We start from the raw sequence: 8,616 nt of genomic DNA, 5'->3' as shown, positions 1-8,616 counted from the left end.
ATGGAGCCTGCTTCTCCCTCTGCCTATGTTTCTGCTTCTGTGTGTGTGTGTGTGTGTGTGTGTGTGTGTGTGTGACTATCATAAATAAATAAAAATAAAAGTTAAAAAAAATATATGCAGTGAGATCACCCCCAGTTCTCCTTGTTGAAGCTTTTATTACTACTGACCTTCCCTTATTGATATTACTTTCTTTTTTAAAATATTTTATTTATTTATTTGACAGAGAGTGAGCAAAAGCAAGCACACAAGCAGGGGGAGCAGCAGGCAGAGGAGAGGGAGAAGCAGGCTCCTTGCTGAGCAAGGAGCCCGATGCAGTACTCAATCCCAGGACCCTAGGATCATGACCTGAGCTGAAGGCAGACGCTTAACCGACTGAGCCACCCAGGCACCCTATTGGTACTCCTTTCTTAACTTCACTGACATTATTCTCATTGTTCCCTTCCACATGTTCTTAGTTTCCTATGAGATGTATGCCTTCCGCTGTTAAGCTGCTAAACATTGTCCATTCTTTTCCAGAGCACCCAAGGTATATGTCCTACTTCATGCTTTACCTCTTCCCTTGCTTATACTACACACCCTTCAAACTTAGGATTTTCAAAACCAACCCTGTTTTCTTTAAAAACGAAAACAAAAACAAAACAAAAAACTTTATTCCATTGTACATACAACCACCTGAATGGCATTACCACCTGCCCAGCCATCTAAGTCATTCTAAAACATTTTCTTTTCCCTTGAAGATATCTTCACTTAAAGCATTTTACATTGTGTAAAGCTGAACTTTCCTACATCCTCCATACATCAGGACCCGTCTCTCAAATCTCTCATTAGATGTATCCCAACCAGTGGTACCCAAATCCATCTGGTTTTCCTAGCTAGAAAAACTGGAATTTTCCTCAGTTCATAACTTCACCTCTTCCTCCCCTTCCATCATGACTTCCTGTCCCTGTGACCTCCTTCCTACCTATCTCTGACCTTTATCGCAGGTCCTCACAATCCCCTGTCTGTGTTATTGCAATGGCCCCTGGTGGTAGGTTGACTAGTATTTCACAAAAATGCATGCCTTCCTGGAACCTCAAAATGTGCCTTTATTTGGAAATAGAATCTTTACAAGTGCACTGGGAGTAGGATCCAGGTGAGGTCATACTGGATGAGGGGGACATTATCCTATAAGAAATAGAAAAAAAGACACAGAAAAAGATAGACACACTCAGGGAAGAGGGCATGTGAAGATGGAGGCAGAGATCAGAGTGATGCTGTCACAAGCTAAGGTATACCAGGGGCCACAAGAAGCTGGGAGAAGCAGAGAAGATTCTCTTCTAAAGCCTGCAGAAGGGGCATGGCCCTGTTCACATGTGATTGCATTTCCATTACTTTAGGTCATAGATTTTGTGGCAATTTATTATGGCAGTTTGGGAAACTAATATACCTCCCTACCCATTTTCTTCATTAATCCATCCTCTGTGCTTTTGTCAAAACTTGTATCGTGCTCTGTCTCTGATCACTGTCTTTCAATAAAATGCAACCAAGGCTCCTCCCAGCCTATCCTGATATGCTTTTCTTAGGCTCCTCCTGCACACTTTATAATCTTGACCACCTCTAGCTTCTTAACCAAGGTTTTGTCTACACCTAAGTACCTTTCTGAATCCCTCCTCTTTGCTTGGAATCCCCTTAACAGTTTTATCTTTCTCACGCTGTTAGTTATTTATCACAACCCAGCCCAGGCATCACCTCCTCTATGTGGTTCTCTTGACCCTTCTTTGTCATCTTCATTTCTTGCTTTTATTCTATTATTATGTTTATCACACATTATAATTGTTTATATTCTCTTAATCTTTATAGTCCAATATTTTCGTCAGAGATCCAAGAGCATAGTATATTTCCAATATGTTTGTTGAATAAAAGAATTTATCTTCTTATAAATTATATATAATTAAATGTAAGTCTGTTTTAATTAAAAAATAATTTTTGAGTCTCTTTCTCCAATTTACTCCTTCGTCTTGCTTTGCTGTCTTGGTTCAAGAGTTCATCCATCTCTTCTAAGTGGTTTTTCTGCCTTCCATTATTGTCTTTCAGCTTTGTTTCTTCTTTTGTCATTAATAGAATCTTTCTGAAATCTATCTGTGATCATGTCATTCCTTCTGCTGGAAGCTCCAACAATTTCTCAACAGATTTAGTATAAATCACAAACTTTATGCCATAACTTAGAGTTATTACAATCTCTGTTCATCATGAATTCTGTGCTCCAATTTCACTAGATTTCCTACAAATCCCTAAACCCCATTTATTGTTTGTGTCTTCATATCTTTATACCTCAGCTTTTTCCTCCTAGTGGAGTCCTCTTCTTCTTTAGTGGGGTTCAAGTGTCCCCCTCCTCTTTGAGATTCTTCTCAGCTCTGGGGTGGCCATGCAGTCGGTACCTTACTGTTTCTCCTGTCTTCCTGTGGAACTCTGTCCCAGTGTCTTCATGAAAACTCAGTTCAGTGTGACATAGTTGGTTGTGTATATTACCTGTCTATTTTTCCCTCCTCGACACACCTAGATTATAAGAACCTTGAAACATAGGACCTTCCTTGTATACCTGATAGGCAATAGAGTCCTGATATGCTCAGTGTTGTTTCAAAGTTGACTCTTTCCCAGTTAGGAAGTTTGCTAATTTGTTTTCAGCCATAATGTACAAACACCCAAACATATACATGTGTGTAGTTGTAACAGTTAATCTTATGTATCAACTTGACCAGGCCATAATATCCAGATATTTGGTCAAACATTATTCTAGATGTCTCTGTGAAGGTATTTTCTTTCTGTCAGATTAACATTTAGATTGATAGACTTTGATTAAAGTAGATTGTACTTCATAATGTGGGTGTGTCTCATCCAATCAGTTGGAGATCTCTTTTTTTTTAAGATTTTTATTTATTTATTAATGAAAGAGAGAGAGACAGAGACAGAGACAGACAGAGATACAGAGAGAGAGAGGCAGAGGGAGAAGCAGGCGCCATGCAGGGAGCCCGATGTGGGACTCAATCCTGGATCTCCAGGATCACTCCCTGGGCTGAAGGCGTTGCTAAACCACTGAGCCACCCGGGCCTCCCCAGTTGGAGATCTTAATGGGAAAAAGAATGACCTTAAGGAAGAGGAAATTCTGCCAGAAGAAGCCTTTGGACATAAACTACAACCCTTGTCTGGATCCTCAGCCTGCTGGGCTAATCTGAAGATTTTTGGATTTGGTAGCTTCCACCATGTGAACCAATTCCTTAAAATAGATCTCTCTCTCTCTCTCTGTCTCTGTGAATACCCTGTTGGTTCTATATCTCTGTAGAACCCTGAGGAATACAACAGTTAATGAATATCTCTTTTCACCTGAAACATTTCACTGATTCAATCTCCACACAAGGTTTCTAACACACAACAACATGAAACAAGTAATAAACACAATCCATGGGCTTAGATTTGGGAATATTTGTGAAGGTATGTTTGTGGTATGGCCCAGGAGCCCTGGAGTTTGAATTCTGGTTCTAGCAGCCAGGTCACCAGGGTCAGGTTACTTAGGCGCCAGGTTTTCTGTGACTTCTGCTTACCTTATATGATTGCTGTTGAGTGCATTAATGACTTATAATGAAAAGATGTAAAGTGCTTAAAACTGCCTGGCAAATAGTAAATACTCAATGAATCTTGCCTGTCATATTTATGAAGCCTCTCTCTCTGTTTGCCTAATTGCTTCGGTTCACTTATTCCCCTTTATCAGTTTATTATGAAGAAAAGAGAGATTATATTTGTCTGCAGCTCCTCTAGTCTGCAAATTGATACGTAATAATGTATTCATTACTATAAAATTTAATTATTAAATTTTTTGATTAGCTTATGTTGCTTGATGTAGTGGTATTATATGTAGTGATATTATATTCCCAGGGTGATATGTTTTTGGTTGCTTATTGTTTAAATAATAGTGTCTACTTTGATTCTAGGTTATAAGGAATGTGGTAAACTTAAATATACTGGTAAAAATGAAAGATATTTTCATTAAAGCCATAATCAAGACAGAAGGCATTAGCTGAGTAATTACTTAAGGGAATAAAAATGTTGTTTTTGAATTTGCGAGCTATTTTTTTCCTGCTGAGGGGTTGCTTGAGTTTTGTCTGTAGCTATAACATATGCAAATACATGCATAATTATAGCCAACTTTGGGTTTCCCTTACTCGTAAAAGAAAACAGTGGTTCAAAAGAGAAATAAATCTCAAAATATATTTTGTTCAGTCTTAGAATTGCACCACATGATTGGGAGGGGGGAATTAGTGGATTTATTTTGTGAGCATGTGTGTATGTTTTAACCCTTCATCTAAAACAAGACTAAAATTAATCTTTATGTCTTAGGGCATTCCTGCTTATCATTTAAAAAGGTGTTTTAGAATCATGCTAATCAGGTAGGGGAGTCAATCAGAAAGAGAAGAGCATGTGTGTGTGTGTGTGTGTGTGTATTTATATGTGTGTGTTTCACACACGAATCCCGTAAGATATTGCTTTTTCCTCATTACTTTCTGTTTTCCACTGATGATATTGAATTCCTCTTGCTCTTTCTTGATAAAGCATCATGTCCCTAAGGCTTATACTAATGTTGAAAGAAAACATTCATTTTTTCCCTCCTTTGAGTATGTGAAAGATTGATTATGAAGACACTCTCCATCTTCTCTCATGCAGTCCTCTCTTTACATCATTACTAATAATTTGGAAATCAAATGCACTCGAAAAATGTAGATGAAATAGTCTTTATTCTTTTTATCAGGGGCAACAACATTTCTGATTTACAAGTGAATCAAGAAACATATACATACTTCTCAGAAATATATTAATAACTATCTAAAAGATATATAAGTATAAATGATACACTGAGCATAAAGCAGTAAAAACTAAAAGGCCTATATTCCTGAAGTCATTTAAATCATCATCTGTCTTCCAATCAGGCTTCATTAAGTCAAAAACAGATTGATGAGTGTTTATCTCTTCCCTGTAAATTTCCAGGAAGGAAGATGCCTCATTTAAGGGGTAATCATTACCTATATATGTACATATATGCATATATATTTAGACATAAAACATATGCTATTCAAGAAAATTTGAGTCGTTTTAACTTGATTTGACCTTGCATTAAATATTTGCTCCTTTTTATCTTCTTCTCATAGTCCAGTGTAAACAGATTTATCCATATTTTATAGAAAGAAAAAAAGCACAAACTTGCCTACATTCCACAGTTAATAAAACATTTTTTAAAAATAAAAAAAAAAGACTTTTGCTTTTTGTTTTATTTCATGCTAGAGTTCTTTCCATTAGTCTAGCTTATTTTTTTTTAATGTCAAAATCGTCTCTTAAAAAACTGTCATCAATGGAGGGAAATCCTCAGGTGGTATAATTTTTCTCTCTTATACCTTATTTTTTTTCCACCAAAAATCTTCCTTAATATTTTAATAAAAAATGCTTAGACTCATACTCCATTGATCAAATATGGTAACCACAGGTTATCTTTGGCTCTCATTGTCCATATTTCTGTATATAAAAATCAGTTTTGTGTGAAATCTTTGTGCTTGGGTATTTATTAGTCTTGCTGACTAATGTAGATCTGTCTGGTGATTTTCACAGCTTCCAAAGGACTTGAGAAACAAACCCAAAAACCCTTTGAAAGTCGAGCCCACTAGATCTCTCAGTAGTTGTTGATATCCAGGGGTCAGTTTAGTTTGGCAGCTTTCCAGAGCCTGGAATGAGAAACAGTCCCTGAGACCTCCATCAAACCCTTCTTGTAAATGACCCACATCTTGTCTTTAATTGGGCTCTTCCTCCTTCATATTCCTGTGTTCTGTCCCCACCCTGACCTCACCCCATCCTCTTCTGACGTAATAGGAACACCTGGGGGTTTGAAATGGCATCATTTTATCAAACCCATTTCCCTTTGTCTGATGAGTGGAAGCTTACTTTTGTGTTTCTTCATTCCTAATTTTCAGCCAGGCCTTCCTTCGAATCTCTCTTATACTCCAGGTTCTCCTCCAGGGCAAAAGAGTATTCCCTTAATGTGTTTGACAGATGCTGCCTCTCATTGCCATCTTTTCTTGAGTACCGAAAAGTGCTCTATTGTGGAGCCTAGCATATATGCTTAAATATACAAACACAGCACTACTTCTTTTCTTTATTGACTTTCACTGAAATCTGTGCCTCTACTAAATAAGACACTTCGCCATCCCAGTATCAGGGCGCCCATGTGTGGAGACATTTGTGTCTCCTTAAAATACATCAGAACTTCCCAGTTTTGCCTCCAACAATATTTTAACAGATAACTCACTGCCAAAACCCAATCAAACACTTTCCAAATCTTCTCGACAGCACTATTGATGACAGATGGTTAGCCTCCACATTTCACCAAACCGTAGGACCATATTAGAAATCACACTGCCTCTATATGATCATGTACGCAAACAGCATATGTAATCTCTGTTCAACTCTTGACCCCTACAAGAACATAAACATTTAAAGGAGTTCCAAAATACCAGAAGGGCTATAATTGCACACAGTTTTATGTGAACTGTTTACTTACTGGTCCCCTTAGCTGAAGGGGAGTTGTTTTTCTTTTCATTGGAATCGTGTCATTCTGCTATATTTATAATGTCCATTCTCAGAGGTTGCCAAAGAAAGGCAGCTAATTTTCCATGAGTGAAAATGCTCTGAAAATAGATTACTCAAGGCTTGAAAATGCAATTTCTCAGGAGTCTGATGTTTTCAGTTAGGAGTTTTTTGACCAGAAATAAAATGATATATGATTTTTCCTAGTTGTTATTTATGTTTTATTTCCTAATTAGTATTTTTTTTTTTTTGGTTCTTTGTGAAAGCTAACCCTTAATCTCTAAATGTCAGGAAGGCAATTAATATTATGGAAAATGTGTTATTAGTATAGCTGCTTATATAAAAAACCTAAAGTTTGTAGGATAGTTATACATTTGAATAAATGTCTTGGACATAAAAATATGCTCTCATAATAAATAGCTTACCATGGATGCTTGGAATGGTTGTCATGTTCCTAGCTTCCTTAGTTCTCTTATATATCCATATATTTTCTTCCTAGATTATAAACTTTCTGAAGGTGAACATTATGTCTGTCCTGTTCACTTTTGTATTCTCAGCAGTAAGTATGGAATCTGTTGCCGTAATAGGTGCTCAATAAATTTGTGATGACTATCTGGATGAATAAATAGATGGATAAATCGATGGGTAGGTTTATATCATGTTAAATCATATTACCATGTTTACTTTTTCTTCAAGAATAACATAGTGAGAATAAGTGTACGTTATGGGTAAAAACCCAGCTTTAGCTCTGGTCACACTTACTAGCCTTATGAAAGTAGAAAGTTTTAAAACCTAGTGCTTCAATGTTCTCATCTTTAAAATGGGAGGAGTAATATTTCCTACAACATAAGATTATAGAGGTAGTGTTTCAATGGTGCTGAGCGCATTGGCTCTGGGGATGAATTTCCTATATTTGAATTCATGTGCTATCCTTACTAGTTATATGACCTTGCTGAAGGTTTTCCTGAGAGTTTGGTAAGCTGATATTTGTAAAGTTATAGTACCTAGGGCTTAGTAAGCACTCAAAAAACAAATGTTAGTTATTTTTATTGTGTGACATTATTTTTTCATTCTTGAAACAAATGAGGTTGTTTTTGTTTTTCTCTCATTAGTTAAAAGAAGAGAAAATCGGTCATTGTAATTCAAGAGCTATAAAGTATGAAGCCATCAGTCAAGTTGCAAATGTGAAAAAAAGTGCTTTAGGGCACGGAGTGGAGATGGAAAAATAAACCTTCACTATAATAGAACTTTGCAGGAAATGTTATTTTCTCTATCCATCTATTAACTTCATTTAGTAATTTGCTCATTCATTCATTCATTCATTCAGCAATATATATTGAGTTCTGTCTCTGTGATAGGCACTACTCTAGGTGCAGTAAATATAGACAGTAGTTAGCAAATAAACAGAAATAATAGCCTGCAACAGCCCTTAGAACCATGTATGTTTTTTAGTGTTGTTTGTGTGTGTGTGTGTATAGAAAAAAGTGATAGGCAAAACAAATATATAGTAGGTTAAATTCATGTAGTAATTTACATTTAGGAGAAGATAGCTCAGAGAGAGATAATTTGGCACTTGGGAGTACAATTTTCCCAGAGTGGACAGGAGAACCCTCATTTATGTGATGGACTTAGGATAAAGATCAAGCAGAGATGAGAGAGTGAAGCATGCTCGTGTCTTTGGAAAGGACAGCCAGTCAGAGTGAGAAGCGTTTGGAAAGACACTGACGAGGAACACTAACTAGTACATTCCAGTAACATCAAGGAGGCCAGTCTTTTTGCAATCAAGCTCTACAAGGAGGGAAATCATAGGAGATGAAGTCAGAGAGGTTGGTGGGAGAGGACTAGATCATGTGGGGCCTTAGAGGCCAATGGAATGATTTCACTTTCAGTTGTAAATCTGAAAATTTTTAGCAGGTGGATGAAATTATCTGATCTAGATTGTAACAGGATTATTTTAATTACTTTATTGAGACTATACAGTAGGGAGGACAAAGGTGGAAATAGAGTTTGGAG

The sequence above is a fragment of the Canis lupus genome, chromosome 15, assembly GCF_011100685.1.
Source record: "Canis lupus familiaris isolate Mischka breed German Shepherd chromosome 15, alternate assembly UU_Cfam_GSD_1.0, whole genome shotgun sequence".
NCBI lineage: Eukaryota > Metazoa > Chordata > Mammalia > Carnivora > Canidae > Canis > Canis lupus.
The sequence above is the reverse complement of the archived record's forward strand: the minus strand, read 5'-3'. Positions refer to the sequence as shown.